Source organism: Protopterus annectens, chromosome 4.part0, assembly GCF_019279795.1.
Source record: "Protopterus annectens isolate FY-2018-M chromosome 4.part0, PAN1.0, whole genome shotgun sequence".
NCBI lineage: Eukaryota > Metazoa > Chordata > Ceratodontiformes > Protopteridae > Protopterus > Protopterus annectens.
Genome location: NC_056733.1, coordinates 1,079,713,970 through 1,079,731,407, shown reverse-complemented (window position 1 = coordinate 1,079,731,407; position 17,438 = coordinate 1,079,713,970). Strand labels below are relative to the sequence as shown.

The following is a 17,438-nucleotide window of genomic DNA, read 5'->3' as shown; positions in this document are numbered from 1 at the left end:
AAGCTGCATAGCATGGGTGACTGACATTACCTCCTGCTATGTCGAATACATTGAACTACAGGTGTAGATGCATTCAGTTGGCTGCCTTTTCGATAGTACGGATTCAGCATGTTAGGTTGACATTGTGACCAGCTGAACAATGCAGCTTCATTAATTCAATAGTAAACCAGATCACTGACAAGACATGTACTGTCAAAGTGTATGAATTCACCTCTAGTAAGATGCCAGTGAGAAGGGCCATGCCTCAAGGTTCTGTACTGTGCCCTTTCCTGTTTGTTAATTAATTCTCAGAAGTCAAGACAAACTTAGACAGCCTTTGTCTGACTAGCTTTGTGGATGACTGCAAATTATGGACAACCATTGAATCCAAGAACACTATTGATATACTGCAGAAAGTAATAACACATAAAAAGGAACCAGTGCCAAAGCCATGGAAACACTAAATGAACAAAAAAGCATATTTATTCCCTTTTGGAAAGCAAATACACAAGGTAATTACAATACAGACAGCACACCCCTATGGGTAGACCCAGTGGTATGTGATCTGAGTAGTCAGGTAGATAGTAATCGGAATTTCCATCACCATGTGTTCACAAATCCTTTGTATGCAGCACAACTCCTAAGTATGGGCAGGCCATTCACATCAATGGACATTATAATTTTATTGTACTTGGCCTTCATCACACCAATAATTGAGTACAATATACCCTTTTGCATGCACCTCACCACACATCTGCAACTGGTGGAGCAACCCCAGAGTTTTCACACAATGAAGATACATGGTATAAACAATAAGTCTTACGCAGAGAGACTGAAATCCATATCACTGTATTTTATCTTCTACACACTACAAAGGATCGATCTGTGTCTGGCCTACAGGACAGTCTCCAGTCTGGCCCTGATGGAAATATTACACATTGTTAATGCAAACTGCACAAGGGTCACTTGTTCTAAGGATGTAAACCTAGCCTCTGAACATAAAAATCAAGTTGGAGAGATACATCTGTCAGACACTACTCCTTCTCTGGAACAAGCTTCCCGTTCACATAAAGCAAAGGCCTTGCATGACCCTCTCCAAGTGCAATCTAGATTAATGGATGATTAATCATAATTGTACTCCTGATGTTGCAGCCATGTCTGTCATGGATAGAGGTACAGCCATGTCCATCATGGATAGAGGTGCAGCCATGTCCATCATGGATAGAGGCAGTTTGTGTTAGGTAACATAGTATAGGCTCATACCTGTGTGAACATTATTCACATAGCTATTGAAAGCTTGAAACTTGTGTTAAATATGGCTAGGCTTTTATGGGATCTTGGGACTTTAGCCCACTACTCTCTTATGAACCTATAATCCCATGAAGTCCAGTTGTAGCCTAGGTACAGCTAAGAGCTCCATGTATTGTTTGGTATGTGAACAATATCACTCTGACAGCTTCCTTGGCCATTGATGCTAGAGTTTGCAGTGCTGTACTTTCTGTGCACATGGGCATAACTAATGCATTGTCATCAGTCTCATATACTGCTGTACCACTCATTATAATGGATAATTTCTTAATTCTCACATCAGTTGCAGATGCTTCAGACAATATCCATTGATATTACATGTGGCAGATGCATGCAATACACAGCTGTGTGTAGGGAATCTACTCATAACAATGTGTTGTTTGTAAAGTGTTGTTAGCCATATGGCTGATAACTGTGTTATCCAGGGATGCTTTAGCCAAGTGTATCGCATTTGGCACAGTGAGTTCCCGCACATCTTGTTAGCCATACCAAACTATTCTTTGGGATGCATACCCATTAGGATATGACAGTGCAGACTTCCCTTCAAGGTGTTCTACAAGCTGCATGTGGGATACATCTTTCTGTGTTACACCCAGTTAATACACAGCTCATTGACAACATTGATGGTATGGCTTTGATTCTTGCAGGTGTGGATTAAGGCTTATGTGTCATGCAGATGTCTCAACTGGTCAGTACTGCCTCCTAATTTCAACTCCAGGTTTAACACTGTCCCTCTTTACCCCTCCAAAAAGTGATCATTTTGGATGCAGGTGTGGTAAATTCCCCTCGTAAAATACTGACAAGCATTACAGTTGTATACGTCTGTTCCTGCAGAACATGTATAATAATGTTCACTCACATATTCTGTCAATGACACAGATTAAAAGTGTTCTTACTTTAAAATTGTCCCTGACTGTGCCTGCTTCAGTCTAAAGTTGTCCATGAGTCTGTTGCTATGTGTCCATGATTGATTGAGAGTTATGCAGACATTTAAGTCATATTCAAGCAAGTCATTTTGCAGACCCTCACAATATGTAAAACCCCCCTACTGTAATATACTGTCCTTGTTAAACGTCCTCTCCAGTGATTATGTCAGTGATATTTATATCACAACTATTCATCTCCATTGACATGTAACCTTTTGTGACATTCACATATATACTATAATGCGTGATGATATAATTATGCTTAAATGGAAGGTGTAAACAGCAGTGTGTGCTCTGCTATTTGGCATGTACATGCATTGACATGCCTGCCCTCATCTTGTGAACATGACCATGTTTCATATGTCCTCTTTCCTCATTCCTACCATTCATGTCTATGGCCGTTTTAATGTACACACTTTCCCAGACCAGTGTATTTCTAGTGCATTCTATTAACCCTTGATGATCCCCACAACATCTTTTATTTATGTACACCAAAAAGCATGTTGTAGTTTACATTGCACTGAGTACACTTTCTTATAATGTGTTGCTACTACAGTCATTTTATTAATTTTAGCCCTGGTAGTCATTGTGGCTGTCCACACAATTTTGCAGAGCAAGTTTGTCCATAGATAAACTTGTCTGCATGTTCTATGTGCGTTTGTTCTGTTGTACATGGTTTCCTTCCCCGCAGAACACCATTACTGGCCATGCCACTTTGTTTGTATCCATGGAAGCCCGATGAGTGACATGCAAATGCAATTAGTGTTGTTGCTCATTGCTCAAGCACATAAACTCTGTGTAGGCTTGACACTAACCCTACATGACGTTTATTGAATCCTGGGGGATATCTTTTGTTAAACACTGGCTGTGCAACAGAACACATAGAACTGACTAGATTAGAGGACTGGGCTAAAGTAACCCCAGCCTAAATCCAGTGCCAGAAAAAGCAGACTGCTTCATTTGGACAGCAAATACCCAGGAATGAAGTATAGAGAGTTTTGCACTGTGTAGTATTAGCAACCGAAAACAAGTGGGATCTAAGGTTTGTCGTACCAGATGACTGACAAGCAGCAAGGACAGAACAGTGACATGAGGTAAAATGTCTACTTAGAGCTTTAGGGTCAGAGGTTAAATCCTGGCTCTCTGGTTATGTCTGTGTGGGTTTTTACCTGCTACTCTCATTTCCTCCTGCCTTTCAAAAACATAACCTGCACTAAACTGTCTATATACATGTTGCTTTTGAAAAGGGCCAGATAATTTAGCCATTTAACAAACAAGAAAAAAGGAAGGAAAAAATAAGTGTGAAAAATTAGCAAGGATGTAATTCTGGAAATTGTAAGAGACAGCATAAAAAAATACTAGTTATTGCCTACCAGCCTGTGTTGACAGTTGTCAAACCTAATCTAGAGAACTATGCATATTTTTGAAAACCTCATCAACATGATGGAGACAGGGATTTCAGAACAGGACATGTATATACTGTTGTATGACCTGTATCAGAAGCCATATAAACAGGGATGTAGAGCTCTTTATATTTATATATAACGTTAATGACAGGAAATGGGGGGGGGGCATGATGTAAATGTTGAAATACTCCACTAGAACTGATGAGGCCAAGTGGGTACCATACTTCAAAAACAGAGCTGCATAAGAACAAGGCTATATAGTTTAGTGTTATAATGCAGGTGGCTCAAGATAGATGTAAGAAAGTGCTATGTCTCATGAAGGGTGGTAAGTGATTCTCAAAATTTTTCCAAACAGGTAGTGGACTCAAAATCAGTGGCTGAATTCAAACATGTGATGGGGCAGACAGAAGGCTATCCTTATGAAGATGGCGGTAGGTAGGTAGGTAGGTAATAAGTTGATAGATAAGTATCAACTGCAGATTGTCCAGTAAATAATGAATAGACGAAGTTGAGTCATATCTACTGCCAGAATATGTATGTTTTTTTTTTTTATCTGTACGTATACGGCTCAGATGCTGTTATAATTTCCTGTTCAACAACATGTTTTACTTATTAACTTGATAAGAGAAAAGATTAAAACACACAGGTCTATAGCCAAAACTCCATTTTAAGTACTCAGATCTGCAGTGGAATAACAAGACAAATGTAACGTTATATAGCTGGCACGACATGGGAGAATGCAAACATGACTGAAAGGTCAGCAAAATAAATGCAACAGGATGTTAGTGGTTTAGACAGCTGTATATGGCTTGTGCTGATAAGCAAAGTATGATAAATGTGTAGGATCTTTTTCACAAGTCATTTTCAAATGAAGTGACAAGAAAACTGATGCATGATTTAAGGGTTACATAGAATATACCAAACTGGAATGAATAACTTGGCGTGTTAGTTTTAGACCAGACAGCTTTATGTCATCAATTCATACTTAACGGAGGCAGAGGAGGGTAACTGGGTCTTCCAAATCTACTTTGCACTCCCACTTCTGCAATCAGTATCCTCATTTGGCAGATACTTTTTCACGTTCACATGAAGGTCATTTACTGCATTTACTGTCACTGCTTATGCAGAAAATTATTCTAGTTAATCATCTTTATCCAAAAAGTGCTGAGAATTTTTTTTTCTGTTATTTCGAGTAATGTCTTGAAATTCCCCTACACCCTTTTTAACCAGTGATCTCCTTATTGTATCCTCTGTTTATCTAACTAAGATAGGGATTGGCATAATGATTAAGGTATTTACCTCCCAGATACAAAGAACAAGATAGTAGATGTGTACTTCATTGTACAGTCATGTTGTACAGCAGGCACATGGACCACAAACACTGTAATGCTTACAGATACTAGTGGCTGTTATGTACAGTGGGTGAGATGTGCACCTCATGTCTTTTGTGCCATTGGGATGTGTGCTGGGTGGGACAGTCCTGGATGGCTCCCTGTCATGGTCACCCTCTTACACACATCTCTGCCCATCCATCTTTGGCTTATTATACTGTGTTCCCCCTACAAATATATAGGTACATATGTAGGTAATAGGCTATCTGCCTGAAGGTATATATTAGTATGGCCATGGTGTGCAGCTATCACCCCACATGGGTTTAGTTCCTTAGGCCTCTGTAGTAGTAGAGCTGATAAAGTGATCCATGGTGTGACAGTTCAGTTTCATGATAAGATATGTTTATGATGCTATATATGATATGCTTATGACTAGAAGCATTAGTAAGTCTTTATATGATTTTCTAATAGTAGATTCCCCATTAATCCCCCTGATAAAAGGGCTTCCCAAAATGCACAAAGGAGAGGATCCCCCTCCTTTGCGACCCATAGTGTCTGGGAGGCATTGGGTGACTGAAAATGCATCCATCTATATACAGTCTAAACTAGGTCCTCTAGTTAATTCAATTCCGTCGGTTCTAAAAGATACTTATGGACTGTTGAAGGATTTACAACAAGATATTGTTGGTGCCAAGTTATATAGTGGTACATTAATGGTAACATTAGATATCAAGAACTTGTTTACCAGTATCCCAAACGAGTTTGGCCTTGATGCAATAAGGGAATACCTACATCTTTGCAACACTATGGACAATAATGACCAATTGGTAATTTGTACGTTATTAGATATGGTCTTAAACAATAACATCTTTCTATTTAAAGATCAGATTTATACGCAGACATGGGGAGTGGCAATGGGCACTCCCTGTGCCAATGCGTATGCAAACCTGACCATTTACCAATGGGAAAAGGAGTTCATTTTCAACAATCCTAGGTTTAAGAATGTCATCCTGTACAAACGTTTTGTTGATGATATTCTGTTATTTTGGAATGGGGGGGTAGACTCTTTGCATGAATTTGTTACTTACATGGAGTCCACCACTCCTTTTTTGAGGTTCACCTATGAATATTCTGCCTCTAGTGTGAACTTCTTAGACATTACCATCACGAAGGATATAAATAATCAGATTGCCACTTCCTTATATCGGAAGCCATGCTGGAAAAATGGCATCTTGCATTTTGACAGCATGCACCCCCGCTACATTTTTCGTAATGTAGTAAAAGGCCAGATGAATAGAATATCTAGGCTTTGTAGCTCTCAGGAGGATGTGCTGAAGTTAGTGAATTTTCAAAAAAACTGCTTTGTGAATAGGGGATATCCTGCAGCATTGATAAATGATCTAGCAACAGTAGCTTTAGAAACTCCTGTTTACAGGAGGAAAGGCCACTATAATTACAGTATTGAAGGAAAAAAGATCGAAATACCATTTAGTATAAAATATACGAATGATATAGACCATATTATACAGATTATACAGAATAATTGGAAGATTTTATTACTTGATCCCGTTATATCACAGATAGTGGGAAATAAACCAACTTTTAGGTTTAACAACAGCCTAAATTTGAAGAGGCTATTATGCAAAGAAAAAATGGACTCTAGACAGTTAGATATCAGAGATATTTATAAAAAAGGTACTTATCCCTGTAAGAAATGTAGCATATGTAAATATTTATCCACTGTGCAGGTGTTTGATGTTCCGGACTTGAATATTGCCTTTAACCCGATGTTTTATGCCACATGTGATACTAGGAATATCATCTACCTAGCTACTTGTGACTTGTGCACAGCATACTACATGGGTATGACCAAACGAAGACTCAAAGATCGGGTCTATAACCACGTGTATGATATTAGAAAGGGTAATCTTACCAACGTCCTGGCCAAACATTGTCAAACATTTCCACAACATGTATTTAAATTCAGGGTAATCCAAATAGTGAATGAAAATAAGAGAGAAAAAGATCCCATTGGTACCCTTGAGTTATGTGAATTAAAGTGGATTTTGAAATTAAGAGCCCATATAGAACCGGGTCTTAATTCCATTGTTAATATTAGACCGGCTCTTTTAGGGCAACTTTAGACAATAAATGTCATGATCCTGTACATTGGATTTTATAAATTATATATTTAGTGTTTTTACATTATACATTTTTGTATTATGTATATTAATTCTATACATGCTTTTTATATTATAGCATACACATCTATTAATATTCATTTTATTATAATCAAATGGCCAGTGTATATTAATGGTATAAATAAACAAATAAATAAGTAAGTTTATCATGGCTACATTGCTATTGATGTTGATTAAATATATTTTATAAATTAATTATACTTGATTCAGATATATTAAATGGAGTATTTAGATTAACTTTCTTTAGACACTTCAAGTTATATATTTTATATCATGTGTATATTTTGTTTCATCTTATATCATTTATATATATGTATTTATCTGTATATATATAATTATCTGTAACATTGTTAATATTTGTGCAGGCATATGAATTTTTACATCTATGCTATCATACTTTGGGTTAAATACCAAATGCATAAAATATAGCCTCTTCTGTGTGATTTGGGAAGCAAGTTAAGAGTTTTAATTATTATTAAGCCGACAGGCATATTAGGGGAAGTTAAGCAGCGTTATTGTACTATACTGCTTGTTTTACTGCATTGTTTCTTTCTGTATAGGAGAAAATTGTCTATGGCACGAAATGTCATTTCCCTTTTAAATGTTTAAATTTATATATATTAATTGAGACTTTAATGGAATGATTGATGAAGTTTTTGTATATAAATGCGGATTTTAAATTGTTTAATTGTAACCCGATGAAGCACACCGGGATGGTGTGTGAAAGCACTTGTTCTTCCAATTAAACTGTGGATTTTACATCGTGGTGGTTCCTTGCAGTATTTTTCTCTACATCATTTCATACTTAACGGCGGCAGAGGAGGGTAACTGGGTCTTCCAAATCTACTTTGCACTCCCACTTCTGCAATCATTATCCTCATTTGGCAGATACTTTTTCACGTTCACATGAAGGTCATTTACTGTCACTGCTTATGCAGAAAGATTATTCTAGTTAATAAACATCATCTTTATCCAAAAAGTGCTGAGAATTTATTTTTCTTTTATTTCAAGTAATGTCTTGAAATTCCCCTACACCCTTTTTAACCAGTGATCTCCTTATTGTATCCTCTGTTTATCTAACTAAGATAGGGATTGGCATAATGATTAAGGTATTTACCTCCCAGATACAAAGAACAAGATAGTAGATGTGTACTTTATTGTACAGCCATGTTGTACAGCAGGCACATGGACCACAAACACTGTAATGCTTACAGATACTAGTGGCTGTTATGTACACTGGGTGAGATGTGCACCTCATGTCTTTTGTGCCATTGGGATGTGTGCTGGGTGGGACAGTCCTGGATGGCTCCCTGTCATGGTCACCCTCTTACACACGTCTCTACCCATCCATCTTTGGCTTATTATACTGTGTTCCCCCTACAAATATATAGGTACATATGTAGGTAATAGGCTATCTGCCTGAAGGCATATATTAGTATGGCCATGGTGTGCAGCTATCACCCCACATGGGGTTAGTTCCTTAGGCCTCTGTAGTAGTAGAGCTGATAAAGTGATCCATGGTGTGACACTTCAGTTTCACATACACTCATTAAGGCTCCTCTGGAAGAGTGTCAGTGAGGGACTCAGCTTAATGTAGGTTGGGAGCCTGTTCCAAAGGAAGGGAAGTCTGTGAGTTAGTAATGTATCCTCCAACATGTTCTATTTATTGTTGTGATGATTATATCCCTAGAGCATGTGGCACAGTGAGCTTGGGTTTACTTCAGATAGCGCATGTACATCAGTTCTTCATTGGACATGGACCTGTCTGTTGGGCAGAGATCGCCTGAGTAGACAGTATGCAACTGAGTACAGATTGAGTTAAATTCAGTCTTGTTGCATGGGGCAACTGTCTGAGGCCAGTAATCCTCTTGTTGAGGTACTTCAGTGGTCTTTCCAGCTGCTGAAGGTGCCTAGTCAGATTCATTGCAAGTGTGCTGTGATACTCTCTGATGGGTCTGATGACTGATGAGTAGAGGGAACCTCCTTCGACCTACATGCAAAGACCTTGGCAATTTGTGGGAACACATAGCATGATTTTCTAACCACTTTGTGAATGTGTTTCTGGAAGTAGAGATGACTATCCACATGTGTCCATAGATCGCTTATTATTACCTCCATATTTAGGGTGTTGGTACCTATGTGGTATTTGTATGACTGCAGCTCAAGGCCATAATTTTGACACCACATCTGTCTGACTCTGATCCTTTTTAAGGATGTCTCTGTTGTCCCAAACATCGATTATGACAACCTTTTTGCAGTCATCCACAAACTTTGCTAACCATAGCCCTCGTGTGTTTGACTGTATTTCTGAAAAGTATACACCAGACATGTGGGGTCCCAGGAATGAGCCATGGGGGACAGCAGTTGTTACCAGCTTACAGTCCAAAAGGGAGACCACAATTCTTACCTTGTGTGATCTATCTGTGCCCCAGTTGGCAATCTATTCGATGACATACGTGTTTATGCACAGGTTGTTGATTTTGTGGATATGACATGTGTGTGGGATGTTGCAAAAGGGCCTTTCAAGGTCTATGTAGACCGTGTATAGCTCATTTCATTGATGTATGTCCTGGGTAACTGCCTTGAAAACTGTCTAGCAGGTTTAGGAACCATGATCTGCCCCTGACCAAACCAAAATGGGTAGGGTTGGGTGTTTGTAGGCTCCCAATAGCTCTGTTTATGAGTTCCATAATGATGGACTCCATGGCCTTGCAAATCAGGCTTATTAGGCTTATAAGAAAATAGTTCCCATGGTCTGTTGTGCACCAACACTTGTGGAGTGTGCCAAACGTTGATGTAACCCATTCAACAGTTTCATATCCTGTACAGAAGGTGAGTCTCAACAGAATGTTCAGGTGCAGGGTCTGTTTGTTTTGGAGTTCACATATGACACAGCCAGGGAAACCATGTCATCCCATAGACGCCATGTTTTTAGGTTTGGATAGAGCTGTTTAACCATTGTATATGTGATTTCTGGGTTTTCACAATATCCAGGTATGGTAATGGGCCCTTTTGTCAGTGAGAGGGGAGTTAAATATGTATGAACCTGTCTGACAAGATGTTGGCAATGTCAGTCATGTACATGTATTCATTTACACTTTGCACTGACTCAGAACATATATGAGTTTACACTGATATTTATGACATAGTGAAAGAAAGCTTCATGGTTCTCTTTGGCAATATTTTTGCCAGAACATGGCTTGGATAATGGATAATGTTAGGAGTGCTCATTGTTTCTTGATGATACTGATCGGAGATTTATTGATCTTCTTTGGATTTTCACTTTCTTTGAATAACTTAAGTACTTGTAGTACATAGTTTGATTATGACAGGGGTCCAATATATTATATGGGTCTGTTTTCATATCACTGTGTGCACAAGGCAGGATTGGTGAATAGTGACAAGTGTCTGGAGTAAGAACTGCAACTGCCAGATATGTATGGCCCACTGCTGTACTCAGACATGGTTTAAGTGTGTAAGCATGCCCAGTATGACCTTTCAGTATGTTGCTGACTGAAATTTGCTAAATTTGTTTAAGTGTGTGAGCATGCCCACTATGGGCATATATACTATATGTGTGTGAAAAATCAAGTTGGTTTTTACTTCAGGGCTCACCTTTGTGTAGTACATCAACAGGAAGCACGCTGTGCCTGCAGGGCTTCCATGAGTCAATTTGCATAGACTTATCAACATTTCTACATACAGAGGGGACAGCTATTATGTGTACATTTCTACCCAGGGGGACACACCTAATTGTTAATGTGAGTGTACTTAGGATGAGGGGTACACCTGACACTTATACACATTTGCTAGGCCTGCACTGATATGTCAGGTACTCAATTCTAGTTTGTGCTGTTACCTATCATACTGGCTTGAGGCATACCACTGTACTACAGACCTTAGCTTCCAATTACATGCATATTAGTTTGTGAATACCCAACCCACATCACACTGCCTTGACTGCTGTTATCTGTCTGCATAGGCCTGGGGGGGAGGTTATTCATATGTCTCTTCAGAGGGCATGATACAGCATTTGTTTGTGTTTGCATTTGTCTACAATTGTTCTGCTGGCTGTGACTGTTAGGTATGTGACCCCCCCCCCAACTGGTATGTGTGAGTGACTTAAGTTGTTTCTGTGCCAGTGAAATGCTGTCATGGCTTAGTGGTTCAGTATTGTGACTGTAGTGCACAGTATCCTGAGTTCGAGCCCTGTCAACTCTTTTTATTTTCCTGCTGGGCAGACCTGACTGGTTAAGGAACAGTAAAGCAGGTGTGAACATGTTTACCTGACTTTGCTCGACTTTGCCCGACTTTGCCCAACATTGCCCAATATTGTCCAACATTGCCCAACGTTGTCCAACATTGCTGGTTAGCACGGTGTGCAGCTATGCACAATTGTATTTAAATATGCTTAATACTGGTAAAATGTACTTAGCAGTGCTTTATATTGCTTAAAATAGGGCACTCATGCCTCAGATGATGGGGCAGGCTCAGGTTGTTCCTCCTCCGAGTCACGCTGTGCCTGTGCAGGCCTTGGCAATGGTGGGGGGCTGTTTGGCCCTGCCCCATGCTGTTCCTGCTGCAGCTGTTTCCACAGGATCATATTGTGTAGCATGCTACATACCATAATAATTTGGGTACATGTAGTTGGTGAGTACTGCAAGGCTCTACCAGATGTGTCCAGGCACCAGAACCGTGACTTGAGCATCCCAAACACATGCTCAATTATGTTTCTTGTTTGTGCGTGTGCCTCATTATGGAGTTCTTGTTCAGGTGTGTGTGCATTTCTGATGGGTGTCATCAGCCACGGCTCCAGTGTGTATCCAGCATCCCCCACTAGGTGACCATCAGGGATGTCCCCATTGGCAAATCTCTGGTACAGCTGTGTCAGATGCCAGATGTGGGAATCGTGATAGCTTCCAGGGCAGCCAGCACATACATTCATTATTATGCCTTGGGCATTGCACATGATCTGACAGTTGATGGAGGGGAAGCCTTTGCAGTTGATGTAGACCCTACCCTGCTCACCGGGTGGTGCTTTGATGCATATGTGCGTGCAGTCTATTGCACCCACTACCTCAGGGTATTCTGCTATTTGGTGGAAAAGATGCATATTGCTGGCCAGTGCCTCACGGGAATTGGGGAAATATACGTGGTCCCCGACATGTGCTGACATGGCATCCTGGAACTGGTACCCTGGATGCTGATGCTTGTGAAATCCCCATCATATCACCAGTTGGTCTTTGGAAGGTACCTGTAGCTAGTATTCTTATGCCAACACATACCTTGGCATCCACTGGGACGGGTTCCCCTCTGTTGGTTCAGTGTGTGAGGCGTGGCCAGCACAGCTCAACAATTTGCTGCAGGAGGTCTCTGTCCACCCTATAGTGCTCCACTATCTCCAGCTCATGTAGCCCCTGGTAGGTTACCCTGGGTCTGTACACTCTTCTCCGTCTCCTCACTGTGGGTCGCTCAGCAGCATTCACAGCATCACCACCCTCAGCACCTTGCACAGGTTGGTTTATGATAGCAAGAGCAGCCCCTAACATTTTGTCTGACTTAAGCTTTTTAAGCTTTCCCTCTTTGTATACTGCAGTGTTGCAGAGTTCTTGGGAAAAAACAGGGGGGGGGGATGCTGTTTGCAGAGTTTAAAGTGCTTGGCTGGGCTGGGATATTCTGCTGCCTGTGTAATTGGTTGATTCTGATATATTTCACCTGGCAGCTCTGCTAGTTCTCCTTGGTTAACTTCCTACTACTTCTTTTCCTTCCTTTTGCCTTTCTGTTTCCGACCGAGGCAGAGCCGCGCAAACAAGTGCAAACACATGCACACACACACACACACACACACACACACACACACACACACACACACACACACACACACACACTATGTGCATGCTTGCAAGAAATTTATGATCTTTTAACAGTGTGCACCTTTGATTTCAGGTTTTCAAATAGGACAACTGTAGGCACGGCTCTTGCAATCCTGAGCAACTCAGGGCAAAGACAAACCACTGTGCTCCAATTAGCTTACAGCCTTTCTGACACACCCCCTCATGATGTTATGTATATTCTACTCTACTACTCACCTACTCCTACTCTTACACTCTTGGGACATGGCTCACACGATGGGGAAAATTGGGATTCACTATCTTTATCCTCATTTGCATAGGATTGCCTACTAATGCATGGTTACATCTCTCACACTGAGCCCCCCCCCCCCCCCTTAGCAACCACTACTCAGTGGCCATGTTGTCTTCAGCCTGCCATTCACCTGAATGGCATGATAAGCTTTTTAGTGAAAAATGCCTATTTTTGGCTATTTTTAAATTATTTTTGGGATTCACTATCTTTATCCTCATTTTTATAGGATTGCCTACTAATGCATGGTTACATCTCTCACACTGAGCCCCCCCCCCCCTTAGCAACCACTACTCAGTGGCCATGTTGTCTTCAGCCTGCCATTCACCTGAATGGCATGATAAGCTTTTTAGTGAAAAATGCCTATTTTTGGCTATTTTTAAATTATTTTCTTGTTTTATAAAACGCCGCACGTTTGAGCGGTGCTGCGCTATGCTTAAACATTGGAGATCGGGGAAAAAAAGTTAGATTTTTATATTTTAAAACATTTATAAATGTTTCCTCAACTGTATGCATCCTTTATTTGGAGCTGTCATAGCTCCGTTTAGCTATTTGCAGAACGGTACTCCGTTACCAATGGAGTACATTTCTGCAGATAACACTAATCTTCCACGGACAGGTTAGTGTTTCCTGGATTGCAAATGTACCTCATTTGCATAGCTTTCAGCAGCAAATTAGGTAATTTGCATACCATGACGCTGTCCGTGCAAGAGTAGCTTTAGCAGCTCTCATGCATGCCCCTGCCGGCTGTTCCTGGATCGCATGGCAGACATATTGCCTGTTTGACATCTTACACTACTCTACAACTCTGTGCAAGCTTTTGTAAATCCGGCCCTTTATTCTATCAACTTTCTAAGTTTATAAGAGCAATATTTAAAAACTGTGCCTAGCCTTTGTCCTCCTATTATCTTTTGTCCAGATTACTTGTACTAAGAGGTTGAGAGGTATGCAAGACAATAGTATTCAGCCATTTTAGATTGGCATCTACAATATCCTGAAGTATCAAAGATTGTTTCTATCTATCCAAATGTCTAACCACATTTCATTGTCAGGGCTTTCATGATTTTATTTTTAAAAGATCATAGAGGGGGCTGTAAACACCCTTCTGCATTGCAAACCTGAATCTTTCCTTTTATAATTTCTATGTTTACCCACTTGGGAGGATTTACTTCTATGAGAGCTTCTCACCAGGATAAGAGCTTGGTTGTTCCATGTTAACTCAGGTGGGCTTCACCTACTACTATTTAATTTTAATATCAGATGATACCTGACTGTCTGCAGCTGTGCATTATTCCACATAAATCACACCAACATTTCTCTTGTGTCTTTCCAAAAAAAAAAAAAAAAAAAATACTCTACTCAGAGGCAATCTCTGCTTAACATAAAAGGCCATGTCAAACCCTGAGCTGTTGGACATGCTCCACTTAAAGAAATCCCAATCCCTGAGAACCACATGCTCCAGGGATCTAAACCTTGTCATCACAATGAACAAAACATGCTGGAGGGATAGGTTCCTGACCCAGAGACTCCCTATACTCTGGAATAGACTGCCCAAACATGTCAAGCAGAGCGTCTCCTTGGCCTTCTTCAAAAGGAACCTTGACAATTGGATTGGAGATAGGAAATTCACCCCGGGGATCATATCAGTCACCCTGCTAGACAGGGGTCCAGGGAAGTAAATATTTTGGGAAGAAATATCCAGGGAATTGTTATGGCTAGGCTTGTATAGGCCCTAGGGCCGATAGCCTAGTACCAACCTATGAACCTATATGTGTATATATATATATATATATATATATATATATATATATATATATATATATATATTTACATTTCGCCAAAAATCCATTTCACCGAAAATTTCTGACACAGGGTCCAAATCGCCGAAAATCCATTTCACCGACAACAGTACTGACAGTGTATATGCCCTTTTCCCCACTGTAGTGCGATCTCAGAGTGAGAATATTAAAGTAGGGGGGGTGGGGGGAGTAGCCCCCCCACCTACTCAGGTTATAAACTACATACTCATCCTTTTAATAGGGACTGGACAATATAAAACAATACTAGACAATATTAAACTGTACTGGGTACAGGGCTATACCCCTACACCCCTTGTTGTGGGGGGCTGTGCCCCCACACCCCCTACTTTAATATTCTCACTCTGCGATTGCACTACAGTGGGGAAAAGGGCATATAAACTGTCAGTACTATTTTCGGCGAAATGGGTTTTCAATGATTTGGACCCTATGTCAGACATTTTCGGTGAAATGGATTTTTGGCGAAATGACACTGCTCCATATATATATATATATATATATATATATATATAGGGAATTCCGTTCACAGTTTCAGACAAGAAAACCTGTCGCAGGGAGACTCTCACTTTCAGAGCCTCAATTTCTCCAGACACAAGATTTCAATGTCACCGATTGTCACTGCTGAAGTGACATCCTGACCCCATGTGCATGAGGATGGATGGAATGACTGTCTCCTGTTTTCTTTTACCTTACCTGAAGATAAAGAATCAATTTCTGTCTCAGACTGTTTTTAAAAGCCACAGATACATTAGACTTATTAAACTGTGCCAAGAGCAGTTTATTCTTCTCAGATGGATGCTTAGTTGCAAGGCTTCTGCTTCTAAATCATTTATTTTGGATGCAGAGTACTGACTAAACATTTTTAACAGCCATTGGACCAATTGCCTGTGTTTTCTTTAATTACCTAATAATAAGACTGTGTTATCTATTCAAGCCATTATGTTACAGAATTCTCCTTATCCTTCCATAAATTCAACTATTTCCTTTTATGCTTGAATCCTGTGAGTCAAGGTTTCAAACATTAAGTTAAATTTATGTGGGAACAAAGGGAAATGTTGCCTTGTGCCCCCAATGCATGCCAAAATAATTTGATAAAGTCCTGTTAATGATTTGATTTTAGTTTCATTAGTTGAGGTGGCTTACTGGTAAATTACTTTGCCTATGGTGTGCAGGGTCCTGAGTTCAAGCCCGTCAAGGGCTATTTATTTGGGGTGGGATTTGGCATAATGGTTAAGGTGTTTATCTTACGGACACAAAGTGCAGGGTTTGATTCTCACATGGGGTAATTGGCTAGGCTTTAAATGGCCCGCAAGGGTAGCTAGCCTAGTAATAATCTATGATGTCCTTGCTTTGGTAAAACTATACAATTTCTTTATCCAGTCAAACCATGGGGGGCTTAGACAGGATGAGGATTATTAAAAATATAGTTGGTAGAGGCTTGTTTTAGCTAGGGCTACCAAGTAACATGACGGCCCCCATAATACTTATCTGTATAATACTTATCTGATGGACTAAGGAATGATTTGATTTTAATTTCATTCATGTGGAGAAATTAAATATTAATTGGTGAAATAGCTGTATCTTTCTCTGTCTTTTATGTCGAGATCTGGTTTGAGCAAAACTGCAGAAATTCTTTAGTATGATAAGAATGAAAGGCCTTTAGAATGGCCAACATTTCACATTCAGAGAGCACACAGCTTCTAGTGAATTCTGCCCCTTCAAATTGGGAATCGGTCTTTCTATTTCATGAAGCATACATAAGCACCTCTGAGGTGCCTTCAAAATAGTTTCTGGTTCACAATCTGTGAGACAGTTCACTGCTGACTTTCCAGTCGTATAAAGCACAATACCTGACTTTCTCATATATGACATGCATACAAGGTTCTAATCTCCGACAATTGATGACCTCAAGGGAAGACAATATTTTTGATGGATACCATTGCAGCTGGAATACTGAGCATTATTCTATGTTCTAAGTCTTAAACTTTCTTGTTTTATTTGGGAGGCTGATTGGATGTAGAAAATGTGGTTATTTGTGTTTGTATTGTCTTCTAGGGATACAGTGTGATATGAATTTTTCTTTGGCAAGTCTGTCTTTAGAAAGTCACAAAACATCCTACATTTCAACTTGTTAGCAAGTTTATTAAGCCTTATAGCCGAGGCATTATGTTTCTGGCATTACTTTCCAAAAAGTATTCAACATAACTTTCCTTTGTTTTATTTCACATACATTTAGTTACATAGTTTTATCATAGTTCTGATGCTACAGTTTCAATATAACACTTCATTAGTTAATATGCTGTATAGTCAGCCTGTTTTTCCATATAAA

At 39.8% G+C, this 17,438-nt stretch overlaps 1 protein-coding gene across 1 annotated transcript in view; it reads left to right on the top strand.

Moving 5' to 3' along the window:
• LOC122799750 (kinesin-II 85 kDa subunit-like) overlaps window positions 1-17,438 on the top strand; it is an 888,373-nt gene that overhangs the window by 61,335 nt on the left and 809,600 nt on the right. The window lies entirely within an intron of this gene.